This window comes from Thermobia domestica, unplaced genomic scaffold (assembly GCF_964235325.1).
Source record: "Thermobia domestica unplaced genomic scaffold, izTheDome1.hap1.1 HAP1_SCAFFOLD_2014, whole genome shotgun sequence".
Classification (NCBI taxonomy): Eukaryota; Metazoa; Arthropoda; class Insecta; order Zygentoma; family Lepismatidae; genus Thermobia; species Thermobia domestica.
The window spans coordinates 493-21,132 of record NW_027657719.1 but is presented as its reverse complement, the minus strand read 5'-3'; the positions used below and the strand labels follow the sequence as shown (position 1 = coordinate 21,132).

The following is a 20,640-nucleotide window of genomic DNA, read 5'->3' as shown; positions in this document are numbered from 1 at the left end:
GGATAATGAAATTTGAAAAAGAGATGCCAACAGCACCTGGTGTTCCCAGGCGGTCACCCATCCAAGTACTGACCAGGCCCGATGCTGCTTGACTTCGGTGATCGGACGAGAACCGGTATATTCAGCATGGTATGGCCGTTGGCAACTACCTTTTCTTCAATGTCCTGTTAAGGAAGTATGTTTTAAGTAAGAATTGACATTATTAACTATAAAGGCAAGCATATTAACGTCGTTTAACATTACTTGGAATATACTAATATTCGAATAAATATTTGAATGTTCGAATGATGAGTGATTCGGATGTTCATAGTGCCACTATGTCCTATCGAGTTTACTATCACGAACCACGTATGAAATTGTATATAAATAAATAAAAATAAATCCTTTATTAAGTATTGATTACAGGAAAAAGGCAAACTTACATTCTTTAATGTACACAATGAAATGTATGAAAGATATTTTTAAGATATGTTTCACTTACCCTTTATAACGCAAGGTAGTTTTCAGTGTAGCATCCTCTTCAGCTGCGAGATAACGTAAGGCAGATGATCATTCAGTCGTGAAGCACTAAAATGTAATATACATTTTAACTATTATCGATAAGAATTATTTACTGCAGGGATGCAAATAAAGTGAGGCAAATTAGTAAATAAAAACCGATACTGTAACTGATAATGTAATTACGTATCTGTATTAGTTGTATATACAGTAATCGCACGATTATCCGCGGAGTTGGATGTTGGCATAATCGCGCATAATCAGCAGTATGAGCAGAAAAGGGAAATGAAATGAAATCTTTAGATTTACGTCGCATACTTATACCGGTTACGCTAAAGGAGACGGTGATGATGAGTACTGAATGAAGAAAGTGGGAGGAAACGGGAGAAACCCGAGAAAACCCATGAGCACGGTCTTTATGCACGACAAAGTTCACACGGCACGAGCTGGGATTGAACCAGGGACCCCAAGCACCGGAGGCCAAAAAAGGGACAAAAAGTCTTTCGTGCAACTTTCGTTTTCGGTAAAAAGTTTACACATAATTTAGAAAGAGTAGTTTTCTGGTCTTTTTATTTCACAAGTTGGTTCATGTCTATATTTTTTACATGCATAAAAAATTTTTCAACTCCCTTGCTTAGTTCCTGTTAAAGACCTCTACCTCTGATTGTATTTTTTGCACATATTCTTATTGTTTTCAGACAACATTTCTAAGAGCGTAATTTATCGTCAGCAAGAAAAGAAAAGGAAAGCCTCGGATAGTGGAATGTGTACTGTATATATATATATATATATATATATATATATATATATATATATATATATATATATATATATATATATATATATATACGTATTAGTATATAGTTTTATTTTATACGTCTCCTATTATTACACAATGTGCAGATATTGTGAAAGCGCAAGTAAATATGTATAACTCCCCGTTCTGCACTTAATAACTTGAAAGAAGTTCGGGGAAGGTAGTGTAACAGAAAGTGCAAACAGAAATGAGGGTTTACAGGCATTTAATATTATTCCGTAGTAGTATGATTTTTTGTAAAATATATATATATATATATATATATATATATATATATATATATATATATATATATATATATATATATATATATATATAAACATACATATTCAATGATATAGTAAGAGGTTAGCAGCACTGATAGAACTGCAGAAAGTACAAAACCGTTAATAAGAAAGAGAGAGAGATGGTGGCCGCTTTTGTGCTTTTCATTGGCTAATTCCGAATTGCGCGCGAATACGTACGAGATTTCTTTCTTTTTCCTCTTCGCAGCCCAGATGTTGCCAATTAGAAGTTTTTAGTACTACATTTGTATGAAAATGTTGCCTTTAAGAAATGTGGTTTGCATACGGAGAAAAGAGCAAAATGAATATTTATCTTAGTGGGCATGAAAAAAGACGAAACATTTTGCAAGATGGACACACGAACTTCCTTAATGCAGGCGTTCAGTACATTATTGTAAAGAAAAAAACACTAAAAAGAATTACTTCAATATCCCTAGCAACATTCAACAATTCATAGAGAAAAATCTTTATTTTGAGAACAATGGAAAACTATGTAATTGTAGATAACTACTAAATTTAATGATTAAGGAAAACGTTTAGGCCCGGCCCTTCAGAAAGAAAGTGCACAGAATTTTCTCTCATGGAAGCAATTGCAAAATCAACATTTTGTTTGCAGTTATAATTAGAGGATCTATATACAGGGTGTTCGAAAAAGAATGTATCCTCTTGAAAGAAAATATTCTCTGGGCCCCTAATCCTTTATATACCGAAAGGAAGTTTGTATAGCATTTTTTCTTACCTTCGTTAGAAGAATTGAAAGTGACTACTATCGTGACACGGGAGATATTTGATCGATAGTCGAATTACTCCCATGCTCGAATGAACACGTCTCTTGTAAGGAGAGGAAAGGCTTCTGTGATCCGCTATCGCAGCTGTGTCATATCTGCAGAGAATGTTAGGACACAAACGTGATCTTTGAGAGCCTCGTGAAAAGAAGTCGCATAGTATCATGTGTGGAGACATCGGGGCCATCTGAAGAACGCTTCATCATTAGGACCAAGGGCGAGTTACGAAACACTCTGGGATATATTTATTAACATAACTTCTCGTCATTCTGCAAGTGTGGTGGAGCTCCATCCTATTGGAAAAGGAAACCTCGGGAGCCCTCTTCATGTGTAGGTATCGTTCACATCTGAAGCATGTGAAGATAGATTACTGTACTATCGTGTACCTAAAATCATTTTCTACGAATACGAACATGTCTACACTGAAGGCAGTGCAGCTCTTTTTCTCTTTTTTTTTTGGTCATGTATTGTAACGCGGGGCAATGCACACAATAACATGTAATGTTGTGTATCATCATAAAGGGCCAGGGCGATGATTGGATCTTGATGGACGTGGAGAACTGATAGGTGATGTGAGTGGTATTGTGATCTATGGTTGTATGTTTACTGATGAATGCATAAGGAGAGGTGAAGGGGTTGCCTTTTTTTTTATGTCGATCGGCAGGGAAGCGATTGGGAAACTTTTGACTTTGTTTTTCAACCGAATATATTGATTGAATAGGTCGCCGACAATTTTACGGGGCGTCACGTCGTTGCCTTTTTCATGTCGATCGCGAGCGAAGCGAGCGTTTTTTTTTTTTTTTTTTTTTACCGACAATATGTATTGAATCGGTTGCCAACACCTTTAGGGGCGCGTCACGTCCTTCTTTCTGTGCTGATCGCGAGCGAAGCGAGCGCGAAATTTTTGACTTTTTTTTTTTTTTTTTTACCCACAATATTTATTCAATCGGTCGCCAACACTTTTAGGGGTGCGTCACGTCCTCTTTTCTCTGCTGATCGCGAGCGAAGCGAGCGCGAAATTTTGACCTTTTTTTCTCTTTTTAATTCTTTTTTTTTTCTTTAAGAAAAAATATTGATTTCATAGGTCGCCAACATTTTTACGGGATGGAACATCGTTTATTTGTTTTTCCAACCGTCTTTCTGTCTTGAGCCCCCGCCAAGTTAACTTTATGGTGGACAAAAACTATGTGCGGTGGGTTACCGCGGGGTTCTCCCGTTTCCTCCCACTTTCTTCATTCCACCACCATTTCAATCATTTCTCATAATCAGCGCCTCTTTTAGCCTAAGCGGCATAACGTGGGACGTAAAACAAAGATTTCCTTTAGTTGCTTTCTGTCTTGATTACGAGCGCGAAATTTTTTACTTTTTTTTTCTTTCTTTTGATATTATTCATTTAATAGGACGGCAACACCTTTACGGGCCGCCGCGTCGTCGTTTACACTTCTTCAGCCCATATTCTTTCTGCTTGTTCGTTTTCCGGCATCTTGTTATCACCGCCCGCGGGAATGCCTATGTCTTTCATCGCTTTTTGAAGCAAATCTTTAATAAATATGCACTCTCACATTTCTACTAATATGCATACCACAGTGGATAGACTGTAACTAGGAAAGCAGAAGCCTGCATATCATATTATTTAACAGTTGAAAGTGAACTGCCATTTTAAGTTTGATTTTGATCAGATGAGTGCAGTTCAACTCGTCGACAATTGTGAAGATTCTCGAGGTTAGGGACCATCCATTTTGTGCTTTGTAATGAAAATGGCTGCAGCCAAACTTCTCTGATCTGAATGAAACTTGGCATGATGATACATCTTGACCTGCTCTACAAGTTTATTTAGTATTTTCCGTTGCGCAGGCTTTTGCTTCTCCAGGTTCTCCCATGGAACTGAGAAACGTATTCAGTCGAACTTCTGCGGTAAGTCAGTATATCATCCTGAGAAGTTTGATCGAGATAGCAGAGGTTCGACTATTCGTTTTTCAATTCCATGTGATATTACAACACGGTGAACTAAATTTATATAGAAACACTTTGATTTTGTTTTGTTTTTTGCTAGCATTAAACTGAGAAAATGTTATTGAATAGACAGAGAACACCACTCAAAGAAAAGTACATCATAAGAATATATATATGGTTGCTGTGGTTCTCGGTTTAATTTGCTAGTTAAGAAACTTGCTCTAAATAAGTACATCTTACAGGTGAAAAACTAAGCCAGGCGATAGAATTAAATATAAAGTTATACACTTTTATTTTACGTTTACTAGTGTTGGGTTACTACTGTAAAATAAGTCAGTATATATGAAAGATAACTGTATTAGGTACTATTTTCCACCGGCGGTGTATTCTTGCATAGTGTACTTAATGTTTACAAGCGGGGCGCTACTAGTATGGATGCATGACAAGTGCTATTGAAACTCGAAAACTAACTGGTTTCCACTACCCTTGCTTATACGTATACCCGCGTCGCCTTCGCTCCTGTTCACTTTGGACGCACATTCTTGCTATCGCTCAGGCCCCCAGCTTTCTCCTGTTTTGGCTCCCTTAAATAGTATTCGTGCTTTTTATTGGCCACCTGGCAAAGCACTTGTAATGATTTTACACCAGTAACTCTAAAATACATGTGTATTACTTTATTTAATTCTGTCGTCTGCAGAATTTTTTTTTTTTTTCGTACAAATATGCCTTTTCATGCAGAACACTGAATTTTGCCTGTAAATTTTTGAGAATATGCTGTGACGAAACTTGAGCACCGTTCTTCTTTTCTTTCTTATCACGAGTCTTCTTTAGCCTAATGAGCACAATCATCACACGATAACGACTATTCTTTTCATTTAACTTGTAAACAAGTTGAACTAATAATAATAATTGATGTACAAAGGAGAAGTGTCCTACATATTTGAGGTAAAAAATAAAATAAATATACTTCTACTTCATCCGTGTTTACAAAGTTAAATGTTATCGATTTACAAAAAATGGTCACCTATCCACACACTGACCAGGCTCGACACTGCTTGACCATACATATTAAAACATCGGTCCCACTGAATACACAAGTAGTAAGCACATTCACATAAAAATAATTAGGATTACAGTATATAAAATGTGTTAATTAAAATAGCAAATGCCTTACCTTATCACAGGCGATCCAAAGCCACTGCACATCATCTGCTACGCACACTATATTCCTCCAATATTTCACTCACTTCCTATATCACGCAACAGAAAATATTAATAAAATTCACTTAGCAACATTTTCATTTTTAATCAACAATACGTATAACAATTAAGAATAAAATTAATTGTGAGCACATTGTTATAATTAGAATACTGTTTTTATTCGTTTACAAATATGGGATTAATATAGAGCTGGCAGCAACAATATATACAACTCATCCTGTATGTATCGTAAATCCTAACTTGAGAAGACATCTCTGACGCAAACAATGAGACAAGAAATCAAATACTATATCCGACACATTTGGGGTTTATTGAACTTCAATGTTGGAAGATACCACCTTGTCGGTAGTACAAATGTAATATCCTTACAACACGCGGAACTTTTGCCAGGCATATCTAGGAATTTGGGAAGATTAATTGATATCCTTAATGTGCAATGTATGATTATGACGCATTGTTATGTACACGCAGACGGAACCAGGACAATCTATAGATGACATTTGCACTGTGTTTGGACAATTTGTTCGCAGAAAGTAACCGTTTTTGTCTATGAATACTTGAGAACATGGAAGGTATGAGATATACATTTTATGCGCAAATATTATAATACAAATCATTGTTAGTTTGGTGGATGCGTGAAAGAAAGAAAAGGAGTAGATTTTTGCAGACGTCCGGATATAAAGCGAGAACTGAGAATACGCATCTATAACATCTATTTTCTTTGTGTTAATGATATCGATGAACTAAACGGGGAAACTAAAATACAACTGTTTGCAGTATAATTCGAAGTATAGTCAAGTGCAGAGGCGTACTCACGGGGTGTCCACCGGGTGCGGACTCCTCGCAAAAGTTCCTAAGTGAACATACATTTGCAGACTTTCTCATTAAATGTAGTTATTAACAGGGAAAATATTGATGTATCATCAATATAAATCTGATCTTACACTTCATCTGTACTCTGTCTGTATCATGTTTTTGTGAAAAAGTAAGTGGAATATTTATCGTGTTTTCGAATGCAGAATAATAGTATATAGACATAGTGGCTTGTAGTATTGGAACCTTGCCCCCCGAAGCTTGGATCCCTTAGAAGAAAAAAAAAATGCATGCGCGCCTGGTGAAATGGTTAACGAATTCAGTTCACTCGATGAATCGACAGATAGTAATACACATTTCGACAGATCGACAGCATTCGACAGATACAGACATATGAAAGTAGCACAAGAATTAGGCGAAAGTCCGTGCGTTTCCTCAATTCACGTAGGAAACAACAGAAAATATCAACTACCATAAAATAATCCGTATATATATTTAATTTATTTGGAATAAAATAAATATAGAAACAACCTGTTCATACATAACTACGGTAAGTGCGTTAATTGCTAACGTAAGAACAAATATGAAACAAGGCACAAAATAAAAAAGAAAAATAAAGTTAAAGGGAATAAATATTTAGGCTTGATTGTCATTCGTATTAAGAAGCTGGGTAATAAAATGTTAAAATCTACAGAAAATTATGAAATTAAATCAGGATTTGAAATAAAAGTCTATACATTGGAAGTAGGCCAGGGAGTTTGCAAGGCAGATGTGTGCGACACGCGTTACTTTATAGATTCCCTTCATTGAACTATAGTAAGCAGTACGAAGATGGTACTTTGCGTATAATCACAGGAAGGATTGAAGTTAATTACCATGGTAATATAATTATTTATTGATAAGTATTTCCATGTTAAATTATGAAAATTATAAGCACAAGGAGGGTGAAAAAGTAGTGTGACCGACTTAGCAATGACTGAAACATAAAATAGAAAAGCGAATAAAAACAAATGCCTTTTGAGTTATGTGGAATAAAGTTTCTTCTAGCCAGTAAGGAAGAATAGGATCTGGTGCATTCATTGAATACCTGAAAAAAATCGTTTATCAAAATAGAAGGAAACACACTTATCGTTGTGGCAACTACGAACTTCTGTTTACCTCAGCCCGCCTCAGCAAGTGCTTTCTATCCGGTCCGCGCTCCGTAACCAAACTCAACGCTGCCTGCCAGCGAAAATTTCATTCTTCAGTATCGTTGAGTTTATTGCAGAAAGCAATGGCAGATACGGCATCAGCACCTGCAGCCCCGGCACAGGCTTCTCCTAAGAAGTCTGCAAAGCCTAAGAAACCAAAAACAACACCTTCTCATCCAAGAACATCAGAAATGGTGAACAACGCCATCAAGAATTTGAAGGAAAGGGGAGGAAGTTCACTGCAAGCTATTAAGAAATACATCTCTCAGAACTACAAAGTGGATGCCGAGAAGCTTGCTCCATTTATCAAGAAATACTTGAGAAGTGCAGTTGCTTCTGGGTCTTTGGTTCAGACCAAGGGAAAAGGTGCATCTGGATCGTTTAAGCTTAGTGCTTCATCGCTGAAGGAGAAGCCTGAAGGTGGATCTTCAACCAAGGCGAAACGATCAGCATCAAAGGAGAAGAAGCCTGCGAAAAAGCCAGCAGCTAAAGGTCCCAAGAAGACTGGTGAAAAGAAAAAGGCTGCTGCTCCCAAACCTAAGAAATCACCATCTAAAGTGAAGAAGGCAAAAACTCCCAAGAAGCCAAAGGCCCCGAAGCCAAAGAAGGCTACAGCAAAACCGAAAAGTGCTAAGAAGGCTGCACCAAAGAAGAAGTAAATGTGTCAGTAAATCATCTGACATTTTAAAACGGCTCTTTTTAGAGCCATCAAATACTTTGAGAAGAGTAAAATTGTGCTTTTCCTATCATTATCACATGTTCATTCATAGCAATGTATAGTATACACGCAAGGGACTTTGAGTTTTCTTTTTAACCGAAGCACTTCTTGATGTAAGTGCTTTATAACAGAGGGGAATTGAGGGTGGGGAAAGAAAGCTTTCACGGGTGTCAAGAATGGTGTACTCGAAAAAAAATGGGGAACACATTACGTAATGTCAATTTGTGATCACTTACTTTTTCCTTGTTCCTATCTTCAAGTAGCGAAACAGTACAGAAAACGCACTTAATGCATTTGTTAGAAAAACTTTTGCAGGCTGACTGGGTTCGATTCTCGGTGGGAGCTCAAATGTTTCGCATTGCACGTTAATAAGTAGGTCCACGTTTGAAACAGCCTTGCTGCTGAAAGGGACACTAAACTAAAATCAACTCTTTTCAAGGCTGGGGTGAAAGAAATGTTCGAACTTATTACAACTCGTGAAAGTGAAGTAGACTGTTTCAATTTAACGTCGTACTATTATGATTTTTATGATAAAGGAGACGGGTGATTACGCCTAATGAATGATGGAAATACTGGTGTAATGAGAAAGTGTTAGGAAAAGGGAACACGCTAATAACCACGGATACCGTCTTATAATTCGTAATATTGCTATAAAGAAAAATAGTAACACCAGCAGAAATGTAGGTGTACAATTGAACTGATGTTAAGTACAAACAGACACTTAAAGAAAGTTTAGTTTAACGTTTGCATTCAACAGCAGCGACCTCTGAGAAAATATTACTTTTGCTACCTTGGAAGAAGTACATATTTCGCCTGCGAGTTCTATGAGATTAATAACGTTGAGAAGGGCAAACAGTGGTTGAATCGAAGTTAACTTATGCAACATATGGCAAAATCGAATCCTTGACCACATAAAACGAAGATAATCAATCGGTAAACATAGGGGAAAACTAAAGAATATACTTGAAAGATAGGATGATATACGAAACGAGAGGAAAACGAAGGTAGATGTATTAACTATGCAACATACGGCGTGAGAATTTAAAAAAAAAAGATAACAAGTATGGACAAGATCCTTGTTAGGATAACAGCATCTCTAAGTAGTGTATTGGTCCTAAAAAGGACCGTTTTTGAACTCAGTGCCAGAACTTCAAACTTAAGCACGTTCCCCACGGATGCGGCGAGCAAGCTGAATGTCCTTAGGCATGATTGTGACTCTCTTTGCGTGAATAGCACACAAGTTGGTGTCTTCGAAAAGCCCTACAAGGTAAGCTTCACTTGCCTCCTGTAAAGCCATGACAGCTGAGCTTTGGAAGCGAAGATCTGTCTTGAAATCTTGTGCAATTTCTCGGACGAGTCGTTGGAAGGGCAGCTTGCGGATGAGCAATTCAGTGCTCTTCTGGTAACGACGAATTTCTCGGAGAGCCACAGTACCAGGCCTGTAACGATGGGGCTTTTTCACTCCACCGGTAGCTGGAGCACTCTTTCTTGCAGCTTTGGTGGCAAGCTGCTTTCGAGGAGCTTTGCCTCCAGTAGATTTCCTAGCTGTCTGCTTGGTACGTGCCATTGCAACTGTCACGACTTGTTTCAAATAATTGCGCGCTGAATGAAGTCAAGTTATATAAAGAGCAAAACCGTTAAATCAAGCTATTTCTCATTGGATAAAGTCAGTCGAAAAGGACAGTTCTCATTGGCTTAGACACGTTTTGTGTTTTTCCTCCGTGCTTTCCCTGCATGATCGAAGGAACAAAACCACGAGTCTTGGGCTGCTTGGGCTTGTATTTCTCGTGTGTGGTGAGCGAAGCAGTAACATATCGAAATGACAGGACGTGGAAAAGGAGGCAAGGGTCTTGGCAAAGGAGGTGCCAAGCGCCACCGTAAAGTTCTTCGTGACAACATCCAGGGTATCACCAAACCCGCTATTAGGCGTCTTGCTCGCCGTGGTGGTGTGAAGCGTATCTCTGGTCTCATTTATGAAGAGACCCGAGGAGTATTGAAAGTATTCCTGGAGAACGTAATCAGAGATGCTGTTACATACACAGAACACGCCAAGAGGAAGACAGTGACAGCTATGGATGTTGTGTATGCCTTGAAGAGGCAAGGAAGAACCCTGTACGGTTTCGGAGGTTAAGTTGGGGTTCCTCCTATTTTGGATATAAAATTGGCATAAACGGCTCTTTTCAGAGCCAACAAATTTATATAAAGGGAAAGATTTACTTTGTGCGATTTTCTGTTAGATTATAAGAATTCGTGTAACTACATTAAAGCCTTTTGATGCACACAAAATTACAGACGTAGAGAGATTAATTTGAGAAAATCATACGTTTTTTTTTACATTATGTACGTTCATGTATACGTATTCATATGTAGCAGTATTAATGCTGGAGAAGGGGTTCTGGTTGGAAATTGGCGATTTGTTGGAAGTAGCGAGCATGAGAGATGCGAAACGCAAGTCGGAATTTCTGTTCTGACAGTAGGATGTACGTATAGAGGCTTATACAACTTCTATACTGTGCTGTGAGGGGCGAATAATGCGTTAGAAACCTGAATCTTGTCCTTTATCTTGTTTACGTGGTCTTGGGTTCGATTTTTTTCTTTTGCGGTAGTGTCTATTGTGATTTACATGTAAATTAATGACACTTCGTAGCGGGTTAGTAAAATAAAGAGTAATACAAATATGAGATGTAGGTTAATGCATTGTATACTTCACATTATTTACTAAAGAAAGGCAGTAGTTACAAGAAACCTAGGCTCGCTCGTTGGGCACAGTAGCAAATGAGTTCTGAGATCAGAGAATAAGAGTAGTTGCGTATTACAAACCATATACATATAACACATATCACACAAATATGAATATCGACCTTGCAAAGAATAAATCGTACTTAAGTGTGCATTTAATGTCATTACTATGTTGCAAAAGAAATTTAGGAAAGTTTTTTGATCCGCTCTGTTCATGATGTCATTGGGGCATAGTAATGAACAATAATAAATGTCGAGAACATATTGAACAGAGTAATTTCAGCCAAGCCAACGCAAGAGAGAAACATGAGTGCTTTAAGAATGTTGGAAATTCCTTTGTCTAGCATGAAGTACATGAGAATATGTGGTATGAGGTTTTCTTCCATTGCTGAGAATCTGGGCTCGACTGTCCTGTCCTCTGGGTAATATGAGCCCGATGTACGCAAATATCAAAAAAATGTAGCTAGCGACAATACAAAAGGTAATGATCTTATAATTAATAATGTAGTGGGAACTAAGCACATCGCTGTTTGGAGTATTCTAAAGATAGTGTGACTTCCTATGGGCTTCAATTACGATCGACGACTACACATACTAATTAATCGAATAGCAGCGAGAATTTCGAATGACACTAAGCAACTATCTCAGACACTTTTGATGAGTCTGTATATCGAAAACAATTCATTTCAATCGTAAATCTCCTCTATAAAGGGGTTTGTGGCCCTCATAAGGGCCGATTTGTATGAGATATAGGTCTTACATTTATGCCTTCTTCTCAGTTTTCTTGGGCAGAAGTACAGCTTGAATGTTGGGCAAAACACCACCCTGAGCGATTGTAACTCCAGACAACAACTTGTTTAATTCCTCGTCGTTACGGATAGCTAACTGCAGATGACGTGGAATAATCCTAGTCTTCTTGTTGTCACGAGCAGCGTTGCCTGCCAACTCAAGAACTTCAGCTGCCAGGTATTCCATGACTGCAGCCAAATACACGGGAGCGCCAGCACCAACTCGTTCGGCATAGTTACCCTTTCGCAAAAGACGATGGATTCTGCCTACTGGGAATTGAAGGCCAGCCCTGCTGGAGCGGGACTTGCTCTTTCCCTTGACTTTTCCACCTTTGCCGCGACCAGACATTGTTCAATATTCTTTCGTAATAAGATGAGAGGAAAAATTGCGGCCTCCCATGAATCAAGTCAGTTTTGTTACTACTTCAAGCGTGCACCCGAGTGCATCAAATGAAAAGCAAGGCAGTTGGCGCGAATTGAAACACGTACTGTAATTTAAATGAAGTCGATAAATCGGCGGACACATCTAATTTTGCTGAACGAGTGAGTCATCATGCCACCAAAAACTAGCGGAAAGGCTGCAAAGAAGGCTGGTAAAGCCCAAAAGAATATCTCCAAGGGAGATAAGAAGAAGAAGAGGAGGAGGAAGGAGAGCTATGCCATTTACATCTACAAAGTTTTGAAGCAAGTGCATCCTGACACTGGCATATCTAGCAAAGCTATGAGTATCATGAACAGCTTTGTTAATGACATCTTCGAGCGTATTGCTGCTGAAGCTTCTCGTTTGGCCCATTACAATAAGCGGTCAACTATCACCAGCCGGGAAATCCAAACAGCTGTGCGCCTTCTTTTGCCTGGTGAACTTGCCAAGCACGCTGTAAGTGAGGGTACGAAGGCTGTTACCAAGTACACAAGCTCTAAGTAAAAATCTTCTTCAAGATTTTTCATTTCAAACGGTCCTTGTCAGGACCAACACATTATTCGAAAGAGTTAAATCACGAAATTTGCTTCATTCTGTTATGTAGAAACACCTTGAAATCCAATTTCTATATGCTGTTAGTAAAAAAGTAAAGCACATAGCGGAGATGTGTCGTGCTTGTATACGAAAGGCATTTACTCGCCGGAGATCTACACTTAGTCATAATAATTTACTTTTAAAAAGTGGTAATACATTCCGTGTTAAGTATAGTAGTAGGTGCACACGGATCGGAAATCAGGTTATTTTAATGTGCCGTGCAAATAAACAGGCTGTTAGTGTAAGAAATAGTGGGTATAACGCTTAGAATATCGATTAATCGCTATGAAATAATGTTGATAAATTATCTCTTGAAAGTACTATAAAATTAATGTTTCTAGTATTTTCGTACTTGAAGGATAATGAAATTTGAAAAAGAGATGCCAACAGCACCTGGTGTTCCCAGGCGGTCACCCATCCAAGTACTGACCAGGCCCGATGCTGCTTGACTTCGGTGATCGGACGAGAACCGGTATATTCAGCATGGTATGGCCGTTGGCAACTACCTTTTCTTCAATGTCCTGTTAAGGAAGTATGTTTTAAGTAAGAATTGACATTATTAACTATAAAGGCAAGCATATTAACGTCGTTAACATTACTTGGAATATACTAATATTCGAATAAATATTTGAATGTTCGAATGATGAGTGATTCGGATGTTCATAGTGCCACTATGTCCTATCGAGTTTACTATCACGAACCACGTATGAAATTGTATATAAATAAATAAAAATAAATCCTTTATTAAGTATTGATTACAGGAAAAAGGCAAACTTACATTCTTTAATGTACACAATGAAATGTATGAAAGATATTTTTAAGATATGTTTCACTTACCCTTTATAACGCAAGGTAGTTTTCAGTGTAGCATCCTCTTCAGCTGCGAGATAACGTAAGGCAGATGATCATTCAGTCGTGAAGCACTAAAATGTAATATACATTTTAACTATTATCGATAAGAATTATTTACTGCAGGGATGCAAATAAAGTGAGGCAAATTAGTAAATAAAAACCGATACTGTAACTGATAATGTAATTACGTATCTGTATTAGTTGTATATACAGTAATCGCACGATTATCCGCGGAGTTGGATGTTGGCATAATCGCGCATAATCAGCAGTATGAGCAGAAAAGGGAAATGAAATGAAATCTTTAGATTTACGTCGCATACTTATACCGGTTACGCTAAAGGAGACGGTGATGATGAGTACTGAATGAAGAAAGTGGGAGGAAACGGGAGAAACCCGAGAAAACCCATGAGCACGGTCTTTATGCACGACAAAGTTCACACGGCACGAGCTGGGATTGAACCAGGGACCCCAAGCACCGGAGGCCAAAAAAGGGACAAAAAGTCTTTCGTGCAACTTTCGTTTTCGGTAAAAAGTTTACACATAATTTAGAAAGAGTAGTTTTCTGGTCTTTTTATTTCACAAGTTGGTTCATGTCTATATTTTTTACATGCATAAAAAATTTTTCAACTCCCTTGCTTAGTTCCTGTTAAAGACCTCTACCTCTGATTGTATTTTTTGCACATATTCTTATTGTTTTCAGACAACATTTCTAAGAGCGTAATTTATCGTCAGCAAGAAAAGAAAAGGAAAGCCTCGGATAGTGGAATGTGTACTGTATATATATATATATATATATATATATATATATATATATATATATATATATATATATATATATATATACGTATTAGTATATAGTTTTATTTTATACGTCTCCTATTATTACACAATGTGCAGATATTGTGAAAGCGCAAGTAAATATGTATAACTCCCCGTTCTGCACTTAATAACTTGAAAGAAGTTCGGGGAAGGTAGTGTAACAGAAAGTGCAAACAGAAATGAGGGTTTACAGGCATTTAATATTATTCCGTAGTAGTATGATTTTTTGTAAAATATATATATATATATATATATATATATATATATATATATATATATATATATATATATATATATATATATAAACATACATATTCAATGATATAGTAAGAGGTTAGCAGCACTGATAGAACTGCAGAAAGTACAAAACCGTTAATAAGAAAGAGAGAGAGATGGTGGCCGCTTTTGTGCTTTTCATTGGCTAATTCCGAATTGCGCGCGAATACGTACGAGATTTCTTTCTTTTTCCTCTTCGCAGCCCAGATGTTGCCAATTAGAAGTTTTTAGTACTACATTTGTATGAAAATGTTGCCTTTAAGAAATGTGGTTTGCATACGGAGAAAAGAGCAAAATGAATATTTATCTTAGTGGGCATGAAAAAAGACGAAACATTTTGCAAGATGGACACACGAACTTCCTTAATGCAGGCGTTCAGTACATTATTGTAAAGAAAAAAACACTAAAAAGAATTACTTCAATATCCCTAGCAACATTCAACAATTCATAGAGAAAAATCTTTATTTTGAGAACAATGGAAAACTATGTAATTGTAGATAACTACTAAATTTAATGATTAAGGAAAACGTTTAGGCCCGGCCCTTCAGAAAGAAAGTGCACAGAATTTTCTCTCATGGAAGCAATTGCAAAATCAACATTTTGTTTGCAGTTATAATTAGAGGATCTATATACAGGGTGTTCGAAAAAGAATGTATCCTCTTGAAAGAAAATATTCTCTGGGCCCCTAATCCTTTATATACCGAAAGGAAGTTTGTATAGCATTTTTTCTTACCTTCGTTAGAAGAATTGAAAGTGACTACTATCGTGACACGGGAGATATTTGATCGATAGTCGAATTACTCCCATGCTCGAATGAACACGTCTCTTGTAAGGAGAGGAAAGGCTTCTGTGATCCGCTATCGCAGCTGTGTCATATCTGCAGAGAATGTTAGGACACAAACGTGATCTTTGAGAGCCTCGTGAAAAGAAGTCGCATAGTATCATGTGTGGAGACATCGGGGCCATCTGAAGAACGCTTCATCATTAGGACCAAGGGCGAGTTACGAAACACTCTGGGATATATTTATTAACATAACTTCTCGTCATTCTGCAAGTGTGGTGGAGCTCCATCCTATTGGAAAAGGAAACCTCGGGAGCCCTCTTCATGTGTAGGTATCGTTCACATCTGAAGCATGTGAAGATAGATTACTGTACTATCGTGTACCTAAAATCATTTTCTACGAATACGAACATGTCTACACTGAAGGCAGTGCAGCTCTTTTTCTCTTTTTTTTTTGGTCATGTATTGTAACGCGGGGCAATGCACACAATAACATGTAATGTTGTGTATCATCATAAAGGGCCAGGGCGATGATTGGATCTTGATGGACGTGGAGAACTGATAGGTGATGTGAGTGGTATTGTGATCTATGGTTGTATGTTTACTGATGAATGCATAAGGAGAGGTGAAGGGGTTGCCTTTTTTTTTATGTCGATCGGCAGGGAAGCGATTGGGAAACTTTTGACTTTGTTTTTCAACCGAATATATTGATTGAATAGGTCGCCGACAATTTTACGGGGCGTCACGTCGTTGCCTTTTTCATGTCGATCGCGAGCGAAGCGAGCGTTTTTTTTTTTTTTTTTTTTTACCGACAATATGTATTGAATCGGTTGCCAACACCTTTAGGGGCGCGTCACGTCCTTCTTTCTGTGCTGATCGCGAGCGAAGCGAGCGCGAAATTTTTGACTTTTTTTTTTTTTTTTTTACCCACAATATTTATTCAATCGGTCGCCAACACTTTTAGGGGTGCGTCACGTCCTCTTTTCTCTGCTGATCGCGAGCGAAGCGAGCGCGAAATTTTGACCTTTTTTTCTCTTTTTAATTCTTTTTTTTTTCTTTAAGAAAAAATATTGATTTCATAGGTCGCCAACATTTTTACGGGATGGAACATCGTTTATTTGTTTTTCCAACCGTCTTTCTGTCTTGAGCCCCCGCCAAGTTAACTTTATGGTGGACAAAAACTATGTGCGGTGGGTTACCGCGGGGTTCTCCCGTTTCCTCCCACTTTCTTCATTCCACCACCATTTCAATCATTTCTCATAATCAGCGCCTCTTTTAGCCTAAGCGGCATAACGTGGGACGTAAAACAAAGATTTCCTTTAGTTGCTTTCTGTCTTGATTACGAGCGCGAAATTTTTTACTTTTTTTTTCTTTCTTTTGATATTATTCATTTAATAGGACGGCAACACCTTTACGGGCCGCCGCGTCGTCGTTTACACTTCTTCAGCCCATATTCTTTCTGCTTGTTCGTTTTCCGGCATCTTGTTATCACCGCCCGCGGGAATGCCTATGTCTTTCATCGCTTTTTGAAGCAAATCTTTAATAAATATGCACTCTCACATTTCTACTAATATGCATACCACAGTGGATAGACTGTAACTAGGAAAGCAGAAGCCTGCATATCATATTATTTAACAGTTGAAAGTGAACTGCCATTTTAAGTTTGATTTTGATCAGATGAGTGCAGTTCAACTCGTCGACAATTGTGAAGATTCTCGAGGTTAGGGACCATCCATTTTGTGCTTTGTAATGAAAATGGCTGCAGCCAAACTTCTCTGATCTGAATGAAACTTGGCATGATGATACATCTTGACCTGCTCTACAAGTTTATTTAGTATTTTCCGTTGCGCAGGCTTTTGCTTCTCCAGGTTCTCCCATGGAACTGAGAAACGTATTCAGTCGAACTTCTGCGGTAAGTCAGTATATCATCCTGAGAAGTTTGATCGAGATAGCAGAGGTTCGACTATTCGTTTTTCAATTCCATGTGATATTACAACACGGTGAACTAAATTTATATAGAAACACTTTGATTTTGTTTTGTTTTTTGCTAGCATTAAACTGAGAAAATGTTATTGAATAGACAGAGAACACCACTCAAAGAAAAGTACATCATAAGAATATATATATGGTTGCTGTGGTTCTCGGTTTAATTTGCTAGTTAAGAAACTTGCTCTAAATAAGTACATCTTACAGGTGAAAAACTAAGCCAGGCGATAGAATTAAATATAAAGTTATACACTTTTATTTTACGTTTACTAGTGTTGGGTTACTACTGTAAAATAAGTCAGTATATATGAAAGATAACTGTATTAGGTACTATTTTCCACCGGCGGTGTATTCTTGCATAGTGTACTTAATGTTTACAAGCGGGGCGCTACTAGTATGGATGCATGACAAGTGCTATTGAAACTCGAAAACTAACTGGTTTCCACTACCCTTGCTTATACGTATACCCGCGTCGCCTTCGCTCCTGTTCACTTTGGACGCACATTCTTGCTATCGCTCAGGCCCCCAGCTTTCTCCTGTTTTGGCTCCCTTAAATAGTATTCGTGCTTTTTATTGGCCACCTGGCAAAGCACTTGTAATGATTTTACACCAGTAACTCTAAAATACATGTGTATTACTTTATTTAATTCTGTCGTCTGCAGAATTTTTTTTTTTTTTCGTACAAATATGCCTTTTCATGCAGAACACTGAATTTTGCCTGTAAATTTTTGAGAATATGCTGTGACGAAACTTGAGCACCGTTCTTCTTTTCTTTCTTATCACGAGTCTTCTTTAGCCTAATGAGCACAATCATCACACGATAACGACTATTCTTTTCATTTAACTTGTAAACAAGTTGAACTAATAATAATAATTGATGTACAAAGGAGAAGTGTCCTACATATTTGAGGTAAAAAATAAAATAAATATACTTCTACTTCATCCGTGTTTACAAAGTTAAATGTTATCGATTTACAAAAAATGGTCACCTATCCACACACTGACCAGGCTCGACACTGCTTGACCATACATATTAAAACATCGGTCCCACTGAATACACAAGTAGTAAGCACATTCACATAAAAATAATTAGGATTACAGTATATAAAATGTGTTAATTAAAATAGCAAATGCCTTACCTTATCACAGGCGATCCAAAGCCACTGCACATCATCTGCTACGCACACTATATTCCTCCAATATTTCACTCACTTCCTATATCACGCAACAGAAAATATTAATAAAATTCACTTAGCAACATTTTCATTTTTAATCAACAATACGTATAACAATTAAGAATAAAATTAATTGTGAGCACATTGTTATAATTAGAATACTGTTTTTATTCGTTTACAAATATGGGATTAATATAGAGCTGGCAGCAACAATATATACAACTCATCCTGTATGTATCGTAAATCCTAACTTGAGAAGACATCTCTGACGCAAACAATGAGACAAGAAATCAAATACTATATCCGACACATTTGGGGTTTATTGAACTTCAATGTTGGAAGATACCACCTTGTCGGTAGTACAAATGTAATATCCTTACAACACGCGGAACTTTTGCCAGGCATATCTAGGAATTTGGGAAGATTAATTGATATCCTTAATGTGCAATGTATGATTATGACGCATTGTTATGTACACGCAGACGGAACCAGGACAATCTATAGATGACATTTGCACTGTGTTTGGACAATTTGTTCGCAGAAAGTAACCGTTTTTGTCTATGAATACTTGAGAACATGGAAGGTATGAGATATACATTTTATGCGCAAATATTATTAATACAAATCATTGTTAGTTTGGTGGATGCGTGAAAGAAAGAAAAGGAGTAGATTTTTGCAGACGTCCGGATATAAAGCGAGAACTGAGAATACGCATCTATAACATCTATTTTCTTTGTGTTAATGATATCGATGAACTAAACGGGGAAACTAAAATACAACTGTTTGCAGTATAATTCGAAGTATAGTCAAGTGCAGAGGCGTACTCACGGGGTGTCCACCGGGTGCGGACTCCTCGCAAAAGTTCCTAAGTGAACATACATTTGCAGACTTTCTCATTAAATGTAGTTATTAACAGGGAAAATATTGATGTATCATCAATATAAATCTGATCTTACACTTCATCTGTACTCTGTCTGTATCATGTTTTTGTGAAAAAGTAAGTGGAATATTTATCGTGTTTTCGAATGCAGAATAATAGTATATAGACATAGTGGCTTGTAGTATTGGAACCTTGCCCCCCGAAGCTTGGATCCCTTAGAAGAAAAAAAAAATGCATGCGCGCCTGGTGAAATGGTTAACGAATTCAGTTCACTCGATGAATCGACAGATAGTAATACACATTTCGACAGATCGACAGCATTCGACAGATACAGACATATGAAAGTAGCACAAGAATTAGGCGAAAGTCCGTGCGTTTCCTCAATTCACGTAGGAAACAACAGAAAATATCAACTACCATAAAATAATCCGTATATATATTTAATTTATTTGGAATAAAATAAATATAGAAACAACCTGTTCATACATAACTACGGTAAGTGCGTTAATTGCTAACGTAAGAACAAATATGAAACAAGGCACAAAATAAAAAAGAAAAATAAAGTTAAAGGGAATAAATATTTAGGCTTGATTGTCATTCGTATTAAGAAGCTGGGTAATAAAATGTTAAAATCTACAGAAAATTATGAAATTAAATCAGGATTTGAAATAAAAGTCTATACATTGGAAGTAGGCCAGGGAGTTTGCAAGGCAGATGTGTGCGACACGCGTTACTTTATAGATTCCCTTCATTGAACTATAGTAAGCAGTACGAAGATGGTACTTTGCGTATAATCACAGGAAGGATTGAAGTTAATTACCATGGTAATATAATTATTTATTGATAAGTATTTCCATGTTAAATTATGAAAATTATAAGCACAAGGAGGGTGAAAAAGTAGTGTGACCGACTTAGCAATGACTGAAACATAAAATAGAAAAGCGAATAAAAACAAATGCCTTTTGAGTTATGTGGAATAAAGTTTCTTCTAGCCAGTAAGGAAGAATAGGATCTGGTGCATTCATTGAATACCTGAAAAAAATCGTTTAT

The 20,640-nt window shown here is 37.3% G+C and overlaps 2 non-coding genes across 2 annotated transcripts; both read right to left on the bottom strand.

Annotated features, from left to right (window-relative positions):
* Positions 1-24: 24 nt before the first annotated feature.
* Positions 25-143, bottom strand: LOC145678184 (5S ribosomal RNA). Its single transcript, XR_014130288.1, has one exon. It is a non-coding gene; the product is annotated as a 5S ribosomal RNA (ribosomal RNA).
* Positions 144-13,202: 13,059 nt separating this feature from the next.
* LOC145678183 (5S ribosomal RNA) lies at positions 13,203-13,321 on the bottom strand. Its single transcript, XR_014130287.1, has one exon. It is a non-coding gene; the product is annotated as a 5S ribosomal RNA (ribosomal RNA).
* Between the last annotated feature and the right edge of the window lie 7,319 nt (positions 13,322-20,640).